Raw genomic sequence first — 22,324 nt, 5'->3', positions numbered from 1 at the left:
GTGGTTTATCAGTATTGTAAGTAAAATATGAAACAAGCACCCACCTACCACTCACCTTATAGGAGAAACTGCACCGACATGCCACATCAGGAAACACTGTACTATGATAAATCTAATTTTACATAACAAAATGACCAAAATATTCTCAGATAGTAAAGTCTACATGTGGAATCATTTTATGGTATTTCAATGTACATAGTTTCAAACTGTACTTCAATAAAAAAAAAAAAAACTATTTTATTCCACGGTTATCCAAATGAGGGGTGGAATCAAATCGGAATCAGATCATTTTTGTTTTGATGAGGTGAAAAGAAAAATGGTCAAAATAACTGCCCTGACAATTCTAGAGTTAAAATACTTGCAGGGTTTCCCACAGAAATCTTGTTAAGCCTGGTGTTTGGGCACCAAGGTGATCCACTGGTGGTTACCTGTGTTTTTGTATTAAAACACACTGGATGAAAAGTGGGATTTTTGACCCTGTATTCTGACGCAAATGCAGCTAGTCAGCGACAGATATCGACAGTCTACATTTTCACTCACGGGAGTCGAAATCTGTCGATTGCGGAATCCTTGGAGGGGGGGAGTGGCGGTGGAGGGGAGCGGGCGGGCGAGAGGTGTTAACGACTCTACTTAGCATAGCATAGCCTAGCATATGCAAAGGCGCTTCAGCAGACCCACGTGGATTCTCAGTCATTGGATGAAAATCAATGACATCACAGTTCACCATTGACATGTGATTGGTTGGTTGATGTGTGCCCATTGGATAGCACTTATCTTTATAAATAAACCCCACCCCATCATTAAAATTTGTAATGCTGTATTTTAAAAAATCTATATAAAAATAAATGCTGTATTAAAATATATTCATTTGATATTGCTTATATGCAACATGTTCATATATGAGGAACATAAAAGAGACAAAAGCTTTTTTTTCTTTATTTATATATTTTTTTACTGTTTGCACACAGAATAAGACATAAATGCTTGTCCATTTCTGGACCATCTGGCAGTGTTTTTTTGTCCAAACATGAACATTATGCTGCGTTCAGGACAGGCCCAACGTCTCTCCTGTAGCGTAGACCTGACGTCTTTCTGTAATGTAGTCCTGATGTCACTGAGCTCCTGGTTGGAGGAACTTGGGGTCCATCCTGACACCCCCTCAGAGCTGCTGCCATCCTCCCAGAATGCCACCTCCTCTGCTGCCAGCACTCTCTGCCTTCCTCCATCAGCTGTTAATACAGAACAGACAATCATTATGAGCTACAGGCATTTTTTAGTCATTATGAAACTACAGTGAAATTGTTTGGCAACTTCCAGCTTAGTATGCAAACATAAGACATTAAAACAAACAAACACATTAATACATTCTTAAAAAAAATAAAATCTTTAATGAAAAAGAGGAAACAATTGGAAGAAAAAAAGAATTAAAAGCAGTTGATAATAAATAGTAAAACACAGTTCAACAAACTCTGAGGCAGATAATTTGCTTTGATGGATTTTAATAAATCACAGTATCATTCAAGGAATTGTGACATCTCTAGATTAGTAATAAATCTGACCTGCTTCTTTCTTTAGCTACATCTGGATGACTGGCAGTAGGTCCTGGATGCAGCTGGAAAACATTTTTGTGGATTGTCAATACATAGCATAATTACATTATATACTGTTAAGGAAGAATTTTTATATCACTGTTAAATTTAGCAAAACTCTGGCTCTGATACTTCCTTTTGATCCCGGGTTTTCTCGCGTGGCCACGTGCGGGGACAAAAACACAACAATGCGTGTTGACGTCACAGAATTACAGGATTTAATCCAATCAGAAGAAAATATAAGATAGTACAGGAAACTAAAGAAACACAGATACAAACATTGTTACCTGAGACAAGAAGACAAAGAAATATCAAGGACGTCCTTGGAGAAAGAGCTGGTGCAGAAGTAAAATAAATCAGCTTTTTCTGAATTGTTTCCCTTGTGCACAAACTTTTATATCTGTAGGTGTGTTTTCCTCTTTAATGTATTCAATTAAGGCGTATCTCTACTTGACCAATTGGAAGGCATCTCTGGCCCTTTTAAATTTTAGAAAAAGTCCCGCAGTTTGGTCGCAAGATCAAACACCTTTTGTTAAATAAGGTGGAAGCAGACTCTCCGAATTCATGGTGGTTTATGGTTTTCACAGATCAGTGTGAAAAGCTAGAACTTCCTACTGATTGTTTCCAGACAGACAAAGAGCAGATCGGAGATCTTGGCAAACCATCTGCTTTAACTACAGTAAAATATATCAATAGGTCAGAATATGTTATAAATTTTAAAACTATAATTATGGTATTTCAATCAAGTCATAATAAATTCTAAAACTAACTTATTTTAAATTTATTTTCTTAACACTATCCGGCCTCCTGTGGCTCTACAGCCATCTGGGCAAAGAGAAACAGATGCAGGAACCTCACAGGTAGCTGTGAAATTCTGGTTTCTCTTCTGCTCTGCCAGGAACAAACAAACCTTTAATTCTGTATTTTAATTCAATGAAAAGTTCTCCAAAAACCCAATTTGTTCTTCTGCACTCAGCATCTCCAAAGTTTAGTTCTGATATCAAACCAAAAGCAATAGACAATATCAACAGAAAATAATGAAGTACAATTCCTGTTTCTAATTAGGAATTAGAAACAAATAAGAATTAAGACTTTCATTCACCATAAACCTAAGTATTTTCTAATACTAAACAAATCATTTTCATGTGATTCTAATATAGTCAGAAATAATACAATTTCAAATACATTCATCATTAACTAAATTAATTCTAAAACAAGATAATAGAATTTTCAGTCAAAACATGTTATTAATAACTAAGAAAAATGTCTTACAAATTAAATGTTAGTGATTTAAAACATTTTATGTTATATTCAGTTTTTGCACCATGTCAGATGTTGGTTTTGGAAGACTTCTCATCCTGGTTACGTGAACCGACCAAAGTTCCCTTTCTCACAGTAATTCAAATGATACTGTCCTCCACCTCCCTGCATATGTTAATTTATGACCTCCTGTCTTTAATGATAAGACTCCAGGGGTCTGAGCCGAGGCTCTCCTGCAGATCTATTTCAATACTTACCCAGCAATAGTTTTAGTTTCAAATCACTAACAGAAACCTGTTCAAACTTAAGAAATTGGTTCTAAAAGGTTTAAACTGTGTTAAACACTCAAAATAATAATTTTTCTCAACAGTCCCCCTTTTGAGGTCTGAGATACACAGACCTCACAAATAAATTGATTAGGCCTTCCAATATAGGAACAAAAAAAAAAAAAATTTTGTGTACTAGAATAACCAAAACATTTACCTTCTTATACAGTCCCCCTTTTCAACAGGACCCCTCAGCTCCACATCCCCCTCATCTGCAGCACCACAGTAAAGCATCTGATAGGGAGGCGGAGCAGGTGGGCCTCTGCTACCCTTAGCAGTTTTATGCATCTAAAATTAAACTCCTTATTTTACCTGTAGATGATAAATTTGTTCTGTCCAGTAATTTAATACTCACCTGAAGTATTGCAAAAATTTGTAACAATCTCAATTTAAATGTAAAAATACCTATTAACCTTTTAAAAATCCTATAACTCAATTATTTCAAAACAAGCAAAACACATTACAAATCATCACCCAAAAAGGATAAAATGGAAAAATGACAGAGGTACACAAAACTTACCAAAGATGGACACTAATCACAAAATCAATATAACAATTACAATCCTTCAACAGTGTAAAAAGCAACACCAAAAACAAAGATGTCAAGGAAAAAGAAATTAGAACACATAAAAATCAATTACACGTTTCTTTTTTTACAGAATTCAATAATAGTCTTAGAGTCTGTGTCTTTCTTCTTTGTCTTTCCTCAAAAACAAAAGAAGTTCTTCGTCCAGAAATGATCCAAAAATACGCGCGAAAAAAGAAACGAAAGTTCATTGAGTTCGCAAGAAAAGACGAAAATACGCAAAAGAGAGAAGATGTGTTAACGGTGATCCTCTTGTAACCGTTTTCCTCGTCGGGTTTAAACCTCAGGTTCCCACCTGAGTGTCCGTTGCTCACTGAAAATTGGATTTATTGTGCCAATATAACAGTGAGTTTAAGGAGAGGGTGCAATCTCCTTTTCTCAATATAAGGACACCGGAAACAGGAGTATTATGCCTGTCCGGGCCTTTTAAGCCTCGAATTCCAGGAATTAGAAATGATCATGGCAGGAATTGCTGATCCTCCTCGGTCCTGGGAAGTGCCTGCAGACGCTCCTCGTCTGAAGTTGCAGATCTTCTTGTACGTCTCGGAGCGCGTTGTGGCTCCTCAGCTGTTGTGCAGTGACTCCAATGGAACCAGGTGTCTCCTTTCCCTTGCAGACGGACAGCATGAGACGTCCTTTCCACGAGTTGGTATGGTCTGGTGAAGCGAGGTTCAGACCACTGTCTTTTGATGACCTTCAGCCACACCCAGTTGATTCCTGGAACCGGTCCTGAGCCTGGACGGTCCTATGACGTCTGGTATTTTGCAAACTCTGTTGCCAGAACCTGTGACTCACTAAAAACATAATTATGAAATAAATGTGCAGGTTCACCTGTCCATTCTGGAATCCGAGTGCAGGTGCTGGAAACATCCTTCTTGTGTGGAGCTCATATGGACCCTGTTGATTTGTTAATGGACATTCAAACAAACATCCAATAATAAGCGATGCATTTACCCAATTTAAATTTAGACTGTGCACAGTTTATAGCCAATTTTGTTTTATTTACTCTCTCAACCTTGCCTTGTGATTGGGGTTAATATACTGTACCGAATAAATGGGTCAATCCGAGCATCTGTTCCACATTCTGCAGATCTTGATTCCTAAAAGGAGTACCATTTTCTCACCTGATCTTTGTTAGAAATCCATAGCGTGGAATGTAATGATTGATCAAGCAGAATATGAAAGCTTTGCTGTCTTCTTTTGCGCTGGCCACGCCTCCAGGTATCTTGAGTATTGCATCCAGAGGGATTAATACCTACCAGCGTCAGCATATCTATCCTTTAACCCTGTCTTTGAGAAAAGATACCACCTGTGCTCCAGGTTTTCATCACCTGTGAAATCCTTTCATGCCAAGTCCATAGACTTCTTGAAGAACCTGGAGTCTCATATCAGGAGAAAGAATCACCTTACCATTCAGTCCTTGTCTGAGTCGGTCATTAACTGACTCCTTATTGCTCATCAGACAGCTCCAGTGGTGACACCCCCTTTTTGTGTTAAAATATCTTGTACAGATGATTCTATTCCACCTGCTTCAGTTCTAATACTTACCATTTAAAGGAATGACAAGAATCAAACAGCCTTCTTGGCTGTGTTTGTCAGTGGCAGCGCCTTCAGCTGTCACTCTTGTCCTGCTTTCTTCATGACCCCTGTTTCAATCACAATAACAAATTAACACAGGAATAATGCTTCTACCAATTTCCATTTCCGTTTCATATTTTATGCGTTTTTAAGAACCCTGCATTTGTTGTCTTCTATGTTTTTGACTTAAGTCCCAGTTAAACGTCACTAAGCTGAAGTCCTAAAAAGGAGTGTGGGTTTTAATATTTGTATCTTTTTTTTTAAATCTCTCTATCTCACTGTTTACTCAATGTCACATGCTGTTTTATTTCAATTATGCAAAGCACTTTGAAATGCCCTGCTACTGAAATGTGCCACACAAACAAAATTCAATTTGTGGATTGGTTCTGTTCCTGAAACTCACTACTTAAATCTTAAAGTAGTGCATATGCTGCTTTCATTTCATATTTACAACAGGAACCGTCTGTGTACAGACTTCTCAAATCTTTCACTTGTGTCACTCAGATGTGCTCTCCCCCTGTTTCTGAGGCAGAACTGTGTGCAGTCAGTTCAGCCACAGAAACATCCAAACTAAATTGCAAATGGCAACGAGTTAGAGCCAATCGTTATCAGGATAATCTAGGAGCATAGTTCCTACCATTCCTAGTCATACAAAGAAAGTGCAGCATGTCCACCACAGTCATATCCCAGGGTGATTCAAACTCACAGCTCTGTGACTTGCAGACATCTAAATGATTTGAAACAACAAAAATGAAAATGAAAAAATAAAAAAATATCAAAACTAAAAGAAGCTCTGTTCCTGGAGACTGACAGCTCAGATGTACACAGTGTATAACACTCACTAACTGAATGTGATAACAAGTATGTGCAGCCTTTATCCAAGAACACAGTGTAAGTGCATTTAACAAAATATTATTCCTTTCTTTACTGAATAAAAGCTTGACCTCTAATAAGTAACACTCGGGCCAGCTTCTGTTGTCCCCTCCACTGCAGCAGACTTATGTAAACGACCAAAAGAGGAGGACCTGGTTAAAAATCAAAAGCAACAGGTGTGATGTCAGCGTGCCCCAAGTCAGTGGGACATGTGGCCCAGAACACTATATTTCATATGTTTCATGGATGGGAGAAGAAAAAGCGAGGAGCAGGAATATACCGTCAGTCTAGAATCAACAGGGAGCATGAAATTACACATCCCAATAGCTAAAGCTATGAGCCAGAGTGCAGAGCCAAAAGACCATAAGGCACTGCCACTTCTAGCGTGCTTTTGAGTCAAACTCATGCACCAGCAACAGTTATTTAGACACGAAAATGCAAAAACATGTTCCAGGCACTACCTACTAAAGTTACATCTACCTACTCCTGGAACCATTCTGTCCAATTAAATCATTAAAACAGGGTGGCATGGGAAAAGGTCAAAAATCAGCCCAGAGAACACAAGTGTTCGGATCTAGGGTTTCCAAAGTGAGAAGCAGGACCAAAGCTTGGTGTGTTCATTCGTGTCCAGCTGTCAGCCAGGTGCTCCACTGATAACTGCAGCAGAAAATGTCCATGTGTAAAATCATGCACAAGCGTGTGCAAAAATGTGGCGACAGGCAGAGTCCAGCGTACTGCAGAGAAAAGAACCACTGATTTTATTCAGTCAGAGAGGTCAGTGTTCAGTATGGAGTGTGCCACTCCTGCAACCACCACAAAATGGCAACAAATGTCCATCATTCTTCACGTCGATCAGGAGATCTGGCAGTGATCTCAGATCAAAAGGTCCTGCGTGTGTCAATATCGTCCAGCTTGTTTGCACTGTGCATCACATCATGGGACCGACGCAGGATCTGGTGCTGCTCTTGGCAGTTATATGTCAGCCGTACTGCCTCCAACAGGAATATGAAGCTTGTGTGGGCATTGTCGAACCCAGTGGCCCTGTTCACCACAATAAAAACACATGTCCCTGCAGTTCACACCTTGTTGACCCCTTCCCCTCACACCTGAGAAACCGGGTGCCCTTTTCCTTTTGCCACGCCAGCCAGGAGCCAAATTCTGCCAAGATGCAGCTGCAGACATGCGAGGGCCAGAATGTGTTGCTGGAGCAGGAACCCGACCCAAAACAGGTGGAAAATTTTCTGATAATGCATCAACTCCCACCTGCATTTGTTTTTCATGTTTCATCACTTTGTATCTAGCCTCCTTTATCTGAAGCTTAAGCAATTGTTTCTTTAACCGCTCCAGCTCATCAACCTCAGTCCTCTCCGCATCCTGAAACACATGCAAATGATGTAACAGATGTTTCTCCCACTCAGCATGATCACAACCTATCAGCTCCCGATTTTGGGTCATCTTTTCAGCTACAGAAGAAGGGACACCAGCTAGGATGGCCCGACGAAATTGTTCCCTCTGCTCTGAATGATTAGCCGGATGTAATCCCGTATGTTTAATCCAGATTTCAATACCCCTGTCCAAATAGAGTCTGGGACTATTAGTAAGGTCCCAAGTAAATTTTGGAATAAACAAAGGAGCCGAGAGGGGGGAAAAAATCCCTACATCTGAGCTCTGTTTATGGAGATGAACTGTTCCTTGCCAAAAAACCAAGCAACGAGCCCATTCGTGCCTGATCTGCTCTGCCTTCTCCAGGTTTTTAAAAGCGGCACCCTTAGTGAACAAACCAGCCTCACAAAGGTCTGACCGGGCTGCAGTCTCATCCGCGACTGCCCGTTTCAAAGCCTGACTTAAAATTAGGCCCAAAGGCATTTCGGTATTTAAAAGTTTATGCTGTTGTAATACTTCCCGTTTCAAATCGTCTGCCGTCACTTTAACTGTGTTCCACCCCAATTGTTCCAAAACGCTAAGTAAACCTGTGATCTGTTCATTCAAAGATTTCCACGGACCTGAACAGAAACTCAGAATCTTATCATTTAACAAATCAATATCCATATTTAACTTAACACAAGATCCGCAGCGCAAAACACGAATTCAAATTCACACAAACAGCAGTTTTCAAACGCAGCATCCCACTCACACTGATTTGCTCACAAGCGCCACAGACACACAGAGCTCTTTACATACAAACAGCACAGATACAGAAAAAAACAGAGAACAAGAGAGACAGGCTCAGGTAACAGGAAAAACGAAGAAAAGAGAGAACACATTTTGGAGCCGGCTAAAATATAGTTCTACTGCAACGCAAGAAATTCCCAACAACTTCTATATTTTCAGAGTCGGGTCAAAACTCAATTTCAATATGTTCTTCCATCAATCCGCCCAGCTACATAATTTACGAAGAGCCAGCGAAGAAGGCGACATCAAAACCCAAATAATAATTTATCAAAAGTCTCTTAAATCGCCCAAAGCGACAGACTCAGCCAATTTAACCCTTAAAATAATCAGTCCTTGAGGAACGAGCAAATTCCCTGGCCGAATCAAGCCAATTCTACAACTAGAACACACAAAATTAAATCCAATTAAATTTGTTAGTTTACAGGCACAGTAACGTTCCTGCAGGCCACAAATTAAAGCCTAGCTTGAGACAGAGACTGCGCCGTTTCCCTGTTTGAGCCCGCCACCGGCTCCCTGTAGTGTGTATTCATTCATTAACATTAAACTATGTTTGCTCTTTTCGGGGGGAATTTTCTATGACATTGCAGAGAATTCCATAATTCTGCGGCGTCGCACAGCAAAGGGAAGTCGGAAGGGTCAAACGAAGCGGCGCCGCCCGCAAACTTAACACAGGCTTACCAGACCGCAGCGTCAGACCCAGACGAATTAAAAAGTCCCCACAGGCGCACGTCCGAAACTTCGGAACCGGTACGAGCCCCCAAATGTTAAGGAAGAATTTTTATATCACTGTTAAATTTAGCAAAACTCTGGCTCTGATACTTCCTTTTGATCCCGGGTTTTCTCGCGTGGCCACGTGCGGGGACAAAAACACAACAATGCGTGTTGACGTCACAGAATTACAGGATTTAATCCAATCAGAAGAAAATATAAGATAGTACAGGAAACTAAAGAAACACAGATACAAACATTGTTACCTGAGACAAGAAGACAAAGAAATATCAAGGACGTCCTTGGAGAAAGAGCTGGTGCAGAAGTAAAATAAATCAGCTTTTTCTGAATTGTTTCCCTTGTGCACAAACTTTTATACCTGTAGGTGTGTTTTCCTCTTTAATGTATTCAATTAAGGCGTATCTCTACTTGACCAATTGGAAGGCATCTCTGGCCCTTTTAAATTTTAGAAAAAGTCCCGCAGTTTGGTCGCAAGATCAAACACCTTTTGTTAAATAAGGTGGAAGCAGACTCTCCGAATTCATGGTGGTTTATGGTTTTCACAGATCAGTGTGAAAAGCTAGAACTTCCTACTGATTGTTTCCAGACAGACAAAGAGCAGATCGGAGATCTTGGCAAACCATCTGCTTTAACTACAGTAAAATATATCAATAGGTCAGAATATGTTATAAATTTTAAAACTATAATTATGGTATTTCAATCAAGTCATAATAAATTCTAAAACTAACTTATTTTAAATTTATTTTCTTAACACTATCCGGCCTCCTGTGGCTCTACAGCCATCTGGGCAAAGAGAAACAGATGCAGGAACCTCACAGGTAGCTGTGAAATTCTGGTTTCTCTTCTGCTCTGCCAGGAACAAACCTTTAATTCTGTATTTTAATTCAATGAAAAGTTCTCCAAAAACCCAATTTGTTCTTCTGCACTCAGCATCTCCAAAGTTTAGTCCTGATATCAAACCAAAAGCAATAGACAATATCAACAGAAAATAATGAAGTACAATTCCTGTTTCTAATTAGGAATTAGAAACAAATAAGAATTAAGACTTTCATTCACCATAAACCTAAGTATTTTCTAATACTAAACAAATCATTTTCATGTGATTCTAATATAGTCAGAAATAATACAATTTCAAATACATTCATCATTAACTAAATTAATTCTAAAACAAGATAATAGAATTTTCAGTCAAAACATGTTATTAATAACTAAGAAAAATGTCTTACAAATTAAATGTTAGTGATTTAAAACATTTTATGTTATATTCAGTTTTTGCACCATGTCAGATGTTGGTTTTGGAAGACTTCTCATCCTGGTTACGTGAACCGACCAAAGTTCCCTTTCTCACAGTAATTCAAATGATACTGTCCTCCACCTCCCTGCATATGTTAATTTATGACCTCCTGTCTTTAATGATAAGACTCCAGGGGTCTGAGCCGAGGCTCTCCTGCAGATCTATTTCAATACTTACCCAGCAATAGTTTTAGTTTCAAATCACTAACAGAAACCTGTTCAAACTTAAGAAATTGGTTCTAAAAGGTTTAAACTGTGTTAAACACTCAAAATAATAATTTTTCTCAACAATACATAAACAATGTTGAAGCATAAAATATTATCAACATTCTAAAATAGTAGATACTCACACACAGTTGCATCTCTGTCCTCATCACGGACGTCAGAACGTTCCTGAAGAGTCTGATTGACACAAACGTGAATCATTCTGTGGAGTCTGTGGAAATAAATGTAAAATTAAAAAAATATTGTAGCAAATATATTGCTTTCTCAAAAATACATAAGTAAATAAGTTAAAATTATCCTCAGCCAACCATTATACAGTCGGGAATCAACGCAGTGATTAATTATACATTCCCGCTTCATGACTTCGTCCTCAGATCCGTCCTCCATCCGCCATTTTGTAGATCTTTACTGCGTTCCACACTCTGCCTTGCTGTACTGAGTTACAACAAAATAAATAAAATAACGGGAAGATCAGTTTTCCTTACAAATATGCGAGTGTTCACTATTCACTAAATGTGAAATCATAACTTACTGAATTTCTCTTGGTCCTGGTGGACTCAGAGCTCCTCGGCACCGTGGTCTGAGGTCTGGCTGGTTCTGCTTGGCCATTTTTCAGGTCTGAAAAAATCAAAGATGATGCGAGTATTTTTAAGAGTTCAGAACATCACATGTCATAGAGATTACAATACAAAATCTCACCCTACACTTGTTTCGGCACTAAGAAAATGACCAAGAAACAACCAAAGCAACTGGCCTCGCTCCACGTGTTATTTAGAAAAGCTTTCTTACCGTGAGTTCGGTCTTGTTGGACCGCCGCGGTGTCATCTGTTGTTTTCCGCCGGAACATTGCTAAATATCAAAACGATACTGAAAAGGTAACTCCGTGAAATAGGACTTTTTCCACCATTTCACACAACGCACGGGTATTTTCGTTCATGTTGGGTGTAGCAGTTAGCACTCGTTACCACCAGTGCAAATCTTCCTCTGGAGTTTAATGGCGGATGTTTGGTCAAACATCCGCCATTAAACTCCATTGACTTTCCATTAAACTTTCATTGACTATGAAAGCGCATTACTGCCACCAACTGGACTGGAGTGTTAAATAAAAGTTGACAGAAAAAAATACTTTCTAAAAGTTATTTTTTCAAAAGTTACGTGACAGTATATTTTATTTTTATTATAATTAATTGCTAAAATGAATTTAGATGTATATATGTTTATTTACTCAGTTCTACTTTGAGCTGTCTCCTTTTTAGTTTATACAGAATATGATTCATAATCTGTGAGTTATATTTAATGCTTAACTAACAAAACTTTAAAAAAAGAATACAAATGTTTATACTCTATCAGAAGGTATCACAAACTTTCAACCATTTTGTTCTTCAATTTAAACTTGAGAGTTAAGCAACTGAATACTGAAAAATCTGTAGTTTCTTAAGTCCAGTATTGTGATGTGGAATGACCTCTACCACTCTATTATAGCATGACTCTGGGTCTTTAAAGCAATCAGTGAACATTAACATTAGTTTGAATATTATTCACAAAAATGCTTTATGTACAATCTACCACTCTGGAACATGGTTTTTATTATTATTTTTTAATTAAGTTGTGCAATTCCTCCCATCACAAGATAAATCTTCAGATAGGAGGAATGTCAAAGTAAGATCACGTTTCACAAAAGTCTATTGTATGTAATCATGCATATTCTTCTTTTATATCATCAATTCAACCAAAACTAAGTTTTTCAGGGTCCTAACATACATGTAATATATATTTTAATGGATAAGATAGATTGTTTTCTCCAAACATACTTCTTTATGGTGAACAGAAGGTAAAAAGGTTTAGCTACAAAATGAATGAGTCAAAAGGCGGTGCTCAACAGTTGATTTGCATTTGCACTCAGCAACTTCATTTAAATACGAAAACCTCTGCTAGGCACAAGGGGGTGGGGGGTGATAGGGGAACATGGACACACAGCGTTTTTGACCATTTTTGGCAGTGTTCGACTCTGACAAAAACCTCTTGCCGAAAGCCCTCAATCTCCATGCGCACGGCAGAACAAGGTGTCAATAGCTGATGAAAATCCCATTTTTCCTCCCGTATGTGTCAAACTCAAGGCCCACGGGCCACATGTGACCCACCATGTAATTTTATGTGCCCCCCCCCCCAGCGTTTTATAGGCCCATGATTGACTTAAAATGTTTTGAGCACGAATTGACACCAAACTACATCTCCCATAATGCCTTCCGATTGTTAGCAGCCGACATTACGGCTTCTCGCCACTAGAGAGCAGCAGAGACGCTCAAGCTGCTTATTGATTTTCCCAGCAAACAAAACTGAGACATTCACAAGCTAACATCAAAATGTCCAAGAAAAGAAAAATCGATTTACAAGTAAGACTGTGAATGAAGATGTGTGTGAATTGGTGTCAGGGCAGCAGGTCCCGCTAGACTTTTTTTATCTGTCATCTTGACCGACAACATTAAAAAAATTGGGCATGTACTATTTTTGTCCGTGAAATTCCAATCATATTAACATCGGCTATTTAGCCGCATTTTTGCAGTTTAGTTATTATTTACCGTGAATCCAGATCCCAACATAAATTAAGCAGATAAATGCATCTACATTTTTCTCTGTAGTGACAAAAACCACTCACTGTGGCCCCAATAACTTTTAATAAATTAAATTAAGCTTAAATTACCAGCACTTCCTCCTGGTCCCCATCTGCAGAAAAATCTGCACTAATTCATCAGTCAGTTGGATCTGTCTGATCCAAACAGATATTTTTTATTCATTGATTTCTGTTGCCTCTGAAATTAAATCTTTGCATAAAGTCTATAATGTCTGCCCATGTGAACCAGTCAAGGGTGTTAATTAGTTTTCCCGAGCTACCATCTGCAACTTTAGATGTGTTCCTTCTCTAACACACCTGGATCATTGACTAAGCCTCTACAGAAGAATAAGCCTCTACAGAACTGAGTTGCTGCTAATGAGGGAAGTCAACCTTTTGTCTGGGGTGTGTTTTAGCCAGTGGTGGAGAAAGTACTCAAAAAATTGACTTAAGTAAAAGTACAAATACACACACAAAAATGTACTCAAGTAAAAGTAAAACTACCACATTAACATTTGTACTTAAGCAAAAGTAAAAAAGTACTGGCTTTTAAAAATACTTAAGTATTAAAAGTAAAAGTATTTGCTGAATGGATTACCTAAACGCTAATATCATTAAGTGTACCAATTGTATTTAATTTTAATACATTAGAAATGTACATTTTAATGAACAATGGCACAGATAAAGCATGTTTTTATTGTGTTTACTCTGTAACATAGTTTAGACTTAGATATTTGATTATATGCATCATAATTTCAGGGATGGAAGCATCTTGTCTCCTGTCCTAACATAACATGAACTTCACTTTTTTTTTGCCACTAATGGCATTTATTTTTAAAGAAATCCAACAGAAAGGGTATGGAAAGAAGATGGGTGGGGGAGGACAGGCAACCAAGGAGCCACGTAGCAGAGTTGTAGTCAAGACCACCTACCCAAGACCAAGTCAAGACAAGCACCCCGTGCTACATGACACAAAAAAATTAAGTTTTACCTATCAAAATTGCTTCTCAAATTGATCTGAAATATCCACATTCCCTTAAAAAAACTAGATATTAAATACTTAGAGCTGAAATAAATTTAATCAGTAAAGATCCGTCCAGAAGAATCGGATCGTTCCTGAATGTCATATCAATGCAGACTTTGGTCACAACGTTGTCCCATATTTGCGACACCTCAGTCAACACCTCCACACAATAATTCAGCGCATGAGTGACAACTTTTTTCATTGCAGATGCAACATGTGTCTCTGTACAGTTAGCTTAGCTAGCATCACCTCCACATAGCTTACCTTTCTTTAAGCTTTCTTCCAAGTGACGCTAAAAGATGGACGAAGTCCCACCGTCTGTGAAAGCGAAGCGCTGATGATTTTACATGTCGCCATATCTTATGATTTATGCAGCGCTATTATATTACTGACATTAGACAGACATCTCCTCCCGCTCAGAGGAAACCACTGCGCATGTCTGAAGCTCCGCGTGCGAGTAAAGGTGGAGCCGATGGGTGACAACAGACACTAAGTCACGTTGTTGCTCAGATTTTACGGCGCCACCTTAAATCCCCGAACTTCACATTTTAACGAAAAAAAAGAGCAACGCGACTTGGATGTAACGAGTAACGCGACAGTTTTGTAGAAACGTAGTGAAGTAGAAAGTACAGATACTTACTGTAAAATGTAGTGGAGTAAAAGTAGAAAGTACCCATTATTAAATCTACTTAAGTAAAGTACAGATACACAAAAATTGTACTTAAGTACAATAACGAAGTACTTGTACTTCGTTACTTCCCACCACTGGTTTTAGCAGGGATGCATCTAAAAGGTGGGCACTCCTGATTTGTATTGTCAATGTTGCCCGTTGAGGGTGGCCAATATGCTGAAGTGGCCCTCGGTGAAATTGAGTTTGACACCCCTTTATTAAAAGATGTTAAGTTGACAGGAAATGTAAAAATGTTGCTTCCCATGTAAGTAATTGGAGAAAAGTACTCTACTTTTATTATCACTTTGAGAAAAACTGTCGGTAACAAACCAAGTGAACTAATGCCTCCAAAAGGGTCCAAGACTGAGATGAGACCAGACGAGGAGTTTGTATCGCTCACGCAAGTTAGAGTTACTGAGCGAGCAGAAGAAAATGTACACAGAGTTTCTTGAACAACAACAGGACATTTTCAAAGGCTTTGTTAAAATCATTATGAACACTACAAAACCCAGAGGAGACAGACCCAGGCCGATTGTCGTCAAATTCCTGAGGTTCAAGGACAGATCAACTATTCTGCAGCGCACCAAGGCACTTAAGGGATCCAAAATCTACATTAACGAGAACTTCAAAGATGCTGTAAGGAAGAGGAGGGCGAAACTGATGCAGGACTTAAAAGCAGCACGTCAAAGAGGGGACATCACTTATCTCCGTTATGATAACTTGATCACCCATCCCTGCTCAAGTACCCCAAAATTACCCAGTGAAAATACAAGTGTGAATGCTCAATCCTGAATGCTTTTGGAGAAAATGGCCAAAGTGTTTGAAGCCAATTGCTGAAGACTTGCAGAAAGGTAAGAAATAGTCCATGCAGTGTGAAAAATCTAGGTAAAAGCCAAAACTAGCTAAAATACTAATGATAGCATCTAGGCTACCACAAGCATATAGGATTACAGTAATATATTCCGTGCAATGGAAAAAAAAAAAAAAAAACTGAAAACTTGTATAAACCTTAAAATTTGAAAAGGACTGAAACATTCCCCTGTTCCTTCTGATAAAAATGGTGGGTGGATGAAATCCACACCTTTAATGGTTACTGAAACATCAACATTTGTGGAGGCATCGTTTAGCACGGTTACTACAAAAAACATGCCACATGCAGTACAACAAAAACAATGTCAAAAGCTCAAATTATTGCAATTCTCAATTCTGCCACAGGATGTAGTAGTTTCCCCAATTTCTATGGGGTGAAAAATTCACAAAAAGCTGAATATTATAAAAAGTATGAAGGTTATGAATACCAAGAAATATAGCCGGTATTAGGAGAGCAAGCTGAATAGTATAAAGGTTGAATGGTGAAAATAGCACAAAGTATGCAGGAGAAGAAATGCAGCGAAAAATAAGCAACCAGAATAAGAACAAGAAAATAAGCACTAGTGAAACAGCCATAAGAATGCATATTTGCAGAATGATTGCTGCAGAAAATGCAAGAAAAAGCAGCACAAAGCATAAGAACCTGAAATATTTGGAAAAAGTTGTAAAATAAAACATAGCAAAAGAAATAGCAGAAATTAGCAGAAGTAGAAATTAGCACAAAACTGATATAGTTGAAAACGTTGCATAGTAAAACATAGCAAAAGAAAAAACTGAAATTAGCAGAAGCAGAAATTAGTATGACCTGAAATAGTTGAAAAGTAAAACATAGCAAAAAGAAACCAGAAATTAGTATAAAACCTGAAATATTTGAAAAAGTTGATAAGTAAAACATAGCAAAAGAAATAGCATGCATTAGCAGAAGCAGAAATTAGTATAAAACCTGAAATAGTTGAAAAGGGTGAAAAATAAAACAGAAAAAGAAATAGCATAAAGTAGCAAAAAAACAGAAAAGTTTGATATATGAATTGCTAACATTGATTAAAATTGCAGAAGACCTTTGCAGACAGTAAAAGCAGAAGGAATATACAGAAAGGCAGACGAGCAGAATGCTGACAGATAGAAACAGCACATCAGACAAATACATTGAAGGAATAGGAGAAGGTGTGACATGTCTGTACTCCAGAGGAGTTCAACAGAAAACACTAAGACCTGTAGCAATGATAGTAATAGTTCCTGAAAGTAGACATTTGTCGCTACGTTTTAATGTATAAATTATTCCTGTACAGTTCAATATGTATGAGCAGCATCATTTTGTTTGCCAAAAAGCATGAAAAGTTAGTCAGTTACTAACTGACAACAGTTAGAGAATTCCACCATAGGATTACATTGTAAACCTGGAAACAATCAAAAATCTGCATAAAACTTAAATTGCAACTGTGAGAAAACCGAGAGAGATATCTGGTAGTCAAGACATTTGAATATAGTTTAATGTCTTGTGACTTGCTTAAAAGTTTAATGGAGTTCCTAGGTTGAAGTAGGCAGAAGTAGTAATCTGTGAAAAATCAGAAGATTTTAGCAGAATTTAGTGGAATTTTGTATAATTTCAATGTATTTCAATGGGGCTCAAATTTGCACAAAGTACAAATATTTCAAAAAGTAAAATAGTGAAGTTTAGCAAAAGATGTATGAGAAATCTCCAGAAGAAGCAGAAAGTTTTGATATATCAATTGGCACAATTAGTTGAAGTTTGTAGAAGTAGTTAAATGCAGAAAAACATACGGAAGTGGACAAGGCATTTGATATAGTGTGATGCATCTTGTGATTGAAAAGAATAATAAAAATAAAAGCTCTGTTATTGTTTGTGGAGTAATGAGACTTAAAACCTAAAACTGACACTTTTATCCCTCATGACCAAAAATGGTAATTCTTTTCAAACTATATTAAAAGAAACTACATTTACTTTTTCTTTTTCATGCATTACATCTCTTCAACATCTTCAAACCTAAACAGACAGTTTTTCATATTTATAATTTTTTCCCTCTGTTTTTATGGCTGTTTTGTCCTAAAAATTCTGATTTCTTTTGAAGGAGAAAAACCCAAAATGTACAATATTAAAAAAAAACTGCAAAGTGGAATATTGTAAGATGTGGTCTATCCTTGGGTTGCCACCTTATTGTGGTGGAGGGGTTTGAGTGTACCAATGATCCTAGGAGCTATGCTGTCTGGAGCATAAAGACAACTATGTCTTGTTTCTCACCAGACAAAGCGCAGCCTAAAGACCTCTATGGTGACAAATAACGTTGGATTCAGTGTTCTCTCGCCCAGACGCTGGTCACCGGGCTCCCACTCTGGAGCCAGGCCTGGATGTGGGGCATGATGGCAAGCGCCTGGTGGCTGGGCTTTTACTCATGGAGCCCGTCCGGGCTTAGCCTGAAGAGGAGATGTGGGTCCCCCTTCCCATGGGCTCACCACCTGTGGGAGGGGCCAAAGGGGTCGGGTGCAATGTGTGATGAGCGGCAGCCAAGGGAGGGGACCCTGGTGGTCTGATCCTCGGCTGCGAAAACTGGCTATTGGGACGTGGAATGTCACCTCTCTGGTGGGGAAGGAGCTGGAGCTAGTGTACGAGGTTGAGAGGTTCTGGCTAGAAATAGTCATCCTCACCTCGACACATGGCTCTGGTTCTGGCATCAGTCTTCTTGAGAGGGGCTGGACATACTTCCACTTTGGAGTTCCCCACGATGAGAGGTGCCAGGCAGGAGTGGGCATACTTGTTTCCCCCCCATCTTGGTGCCTGTACATTGGGGTTTTACCCCTGTGAATGAGAGGGTAGCCTCCCTCCGCCTACGGGTGGGGGGACGGGTTCTGACTGTTGTCTGTGCTTACGGGCCGAACAACAGTTCAGATTACCCACCCTTCTTGGAGTCCTTAGAGGGGGTACTGGAGAGTGCCCCTCCTGGGGACTCCCTTGTCCTACTGGGGGACTTCAACGCTCACGTGGGCAATGACAGTGAGACCTGGAGGGGTGTGGTTGGGAGGAACGGCCCCCCCGATCTGAACTCGAGTGGTGTTCTGTTGTTGAACTTCTGTGCTTATCAGGGATTGTCCATCACGAACACCATGTTCAAGCATAAGGGTGACCATATGTGCACGTGGTACCAGGACACCCTAAGCCGCAGTTCTATTATTGACTTTGTCATCGTTTCATCGGATATGCGGCCGTATGTCTTGGACACTCGGGTGAAGAGAGGTGCGGAGCTGTCCACTGACCACTACCTGGTGGGAGGAAGTGGTGGACATTGAGTCTGAGTGGACCATGTTCAGTGGCTCCATTGCCGAGGTGCCTTATCAGAGCTGTGGCTGCGTGGTTGTTAGTGCCTGTCGCGGCGGCAACTTTTGAACCCGTTGGTGGATACCTTCGGTGAGGGATGCTGTCAAGCTGAAGAAGGAGTCCTATCAGACCTATTTGGCCTGTGGGACTCAAGAAGCAGCTGATGGGTACCGGCAGGCAAAGGGGCATGCAGCTCGGGTTGTCGCTGTGGCAAAAACTCGGGCGTGGTAGGAGTTTGGAGAGGCCATGGAGAAAGACTTCCGCACGGCTTCGAGGCAATTCTGGTCCACCATCCGGTGTCTCAGGAGGGGGAAGCAGTGCAACACCAACACTGTTTATAATGGGGATGGTGTGCTGCTGACCGTGACTCGGGACGTTGTGGGCCGGTGGGCGGAATACTTTGAAGACCTCCTCAATCCCACCAACATGCCTTCCGTTAAGGAAGCTGAGCATGGGGACTCTGGGTTGGGTTCTCCAATCTCTGGGGACGAGGTCGCCGAGGTGGTTAAGAAGCTCCTCGGTGGCAGGGCCCCGGGGGATCTGCCTGGAGTTCCTTAAGGCTCTGGATGTTGCAGGGTTGTGTTGGCTGACGCGACTCTGCAATATTACATGGACATCGGGGGCAGTTCCCCTGGATTGGCAGACTGGGGTGGTGGTCTCCCTGTTCAAAAATGGGGACTGGAGGGTGTGCTCCAATTACAGAGGGGTCACACTCTTAAGGGGTCCTGGAGAGGAGGGTCCGTCGGATAGTCGAACCTCGGATACAAGAAGAGCAGTGTGGTTTTCGTCCTGGTCGTGGAACATTGGACCAGCTCTATACCCTCAGCAGGGTCCTGGAGGGTTCTGGGAGTTCGCCCAACTGGTCTACATGTGTTTTGTGGACTTGGAGAAGGCATTCAACCGTGTCCCTCGGGGGGGCTGTGGGGGGTTCTCCGGGAGCATGGGGTACCGGGCCCTTTGATACAGGCTGTCAGGTCCCTGTATGACCGGCGTCAGCGTCTGGTCCGCATTGCCGGCAGTAAGTCGGGCTCATTTCCGGTGAGAGTTGGACTCCGCAAAGGCTGCCCTTTGTCACCGATTCTGTTCATTACTTTTATGGACAGAATTTCTAGGCGCAGCCGAGGTGTTGAGGGGATCCGTTTTGGTGGCCTTAGGATCACATATGGCGACATGTAAAATCAGCAGCGCTTCGCTTTCACAGACGATGGGACTTTGTCCAATTTTTAACGTCACTTGGAAGGAAAGCTTAAAGAAAGGTAAGATCTGTGGACGTGATGCTAGCAAAGCTAGCTGTACAAAGACACATGTTGCATCTGTGATGACTGACATGTCGCAGATATGGGACAACACTGTGACCAAAGTGCAATATAGTAATATGTCATTCAGGAACGATCCGATTCTTCTGGACGGATCTTGACTAAGTCCTATAGTGCTGAAGCCTCACTGAGAGCCGTTCTTTGTTCTTGTAATCCTCTGCGTACACTGCAGTAGCTATTTTATTTCATTAAAATATCTTTATATTTAATTGGTGAATAAATAAAACAAGAACGTAGGAATGCAGAGCATGCTCATTGCTCTTTGTTTTCGTCACCTGTCATGGTGGCAGACGTTGCAGCAGGAGGGAGGATGAGAACAGTCACGGTGCTCCTCCTGCTTGGTTACTTCTTGCTTATTGGGCCTTGGACAGTGTTCATAGTTGAGCATTGTTAATTGCTATGTTTAATGGTGCAGACAATTATTATTTCTGACATTGGCAATATGGGCAACCGCACAGGGCGTTATTTCTTTAGGGATGGCAGGAGATCTGTGTATTGTGGCACAGAGATGAAAGCAAAACAGAATGAAGAAGAGTTTGAATTGATACTGATTACATTTATTTCAGTTCTAAGTATTTAATATCTAGGTGGGAAAGTGAATCTTTCAGATCAATTTGAGAAGCAGTTTTGATAGGTGCACTTAATTTTATTGTCATGAAGGTGGTGCTTCACGGGGTGCTGGTTTTGATTTGGTCTTGGGTTCAGTGGTCCAGACTACAACTCTGCTACGAGGCTCCTTGGTTCCATGTCCTCCTCTGCCAGTTGGATTTCTTTCAAAATAAATGTGTGGCAAAAAAAGTGAAGTTTAAGTTATGTTAGGACAGGAGACGAGATGTTTCCATCCCTGAAATTATGATGCATAGAATCATATATCTAAGTCTAAACTATGTTACAGAATAAACGCAATAAAAACATGTTTTATCTGTGACATATGATCATATGATCGGGACACTTAATGATATTAGTGATTAGGCAATGCATTCAGGAAGTACTTTTACTTTTAATACTTAAGTATTTTTAAAAACCAGTACTTTTTTACTTTTACTTAAGTAAAATGTTAATGTGGTACTTTGACTTTTATTTGAGTACATTTTTGTCTGTGTATTTGTACTTTTACTTAAGTAAATTTTTTGAGTACTTTCTCCACCACTGGCGCCTGCTAGGATATTTTAATGATCAGCCCCAAGTCATGCTTTGACCCAGAATTATGAAACTTGGCACATGCGTATTGTGTCAGGACATACAAAAAAAAGTCTCCTGAAGCCATGGTCCATACCCATCAGGAAGTCAGCCATCTTGAATCAAAGCCACCATGGCATCTTTTTTATATACATTGTATATGATCAAATTCCTCCCACAGTTGTTGACACACAGACTTCAAAATGACTGTGCAGATTCTTGAGGCATTGAAGATCAAAAGTTATCAAAATCTTTTTCATTCATCAAACTGTGTGGGTATGGCCAACCCTCGAAATCTGACCATTCTCCATGAAACATCAACATGCAATAACGTCCGCATAGAAGGCTACAGCTGCATCAGACTTTCTGTGTCTCATTACAGACTGGCCCTCATCACATTCACATGGTCAACTGGTGACATCATCTTAGCCCTGACCCCTCCAACAGGAAGTCACCTGTTCCTTTCTGTTGTAGGAAGGAACAGGAACAGCAGAAAATACTATAAGATTTTCTGCTGCTTATTTTTCTTTTTGATTCATATAGGTTTAAACCTGTGCCAAGTGACATAAGATAATCAACATTAATCCTCTCAACACTGGTTGGTGGCTGAACCATGTGGGCAGGGCAGAATGACAAATTTCATTCCCCTGTCATTTGCACACAGTTGGCTCTAGATTACACATGCATCATAT

At 39.9% G+C, this 22,324-nt stretch overlaps 1 protein-coding gene and 1 long non-coding RNA gene across 6 annotated transcripts in view; one reads left to right on the top strand and one right to left on the bottom strand.

The window, feature by feature from the left end:
• Positions 1-22,324, top strand: part of celf1 (cugbp, Elav-like family member 1) — a 144,876-nt gene that overhangs the window by 82,251 nt on the left and 40,301 nt on the right. The gene's annotated exons all lie outside the window — the stretch shown is intronic.
• On the bottom strand, positions 955-11,628 carry LOC145551042 (uncharacterized). Of its 2 annotated transcripts, XR_014086804.1 has the most exons (6): positions 11,421-11,628; positions 11,164-11,249; positions 10,940-11,066; positions 10,757-10,842; positions 1,560-1,612; positions 955-1,229 (listed from the first exon to the last, which is right to left on the bottom strand). It is a non-coding gene; the product is annotated as an uncharacterized LOC145551042 (long non-coding RNA). The 2 variants fall into 2 exon arrangements; XR_014086803.1 differs by lacking the exon at positions 11,421-11,628 and having other exon boundaries at positions 11,164-11,414.

This window comes from Poecilia reticulata, chromosome 3 (genome assembly GCF_904066995.2).
Source record: "Poecilia reticulata chromosome 3, P_reticulata-male-v2, whole genome shotgun sequence".
Classification (NCBI taxonomy): Eukaryota; Metazoa; Chordata; class Actinopteri; order Cyprinodontiformes; family Poeciliidae; genus Poecilia; species Poecilia reticulata.
Note: the sequence above shows the minus strand (reverse complement) of the source record. Positions and strands in the feature narration are given on the sequence as shown.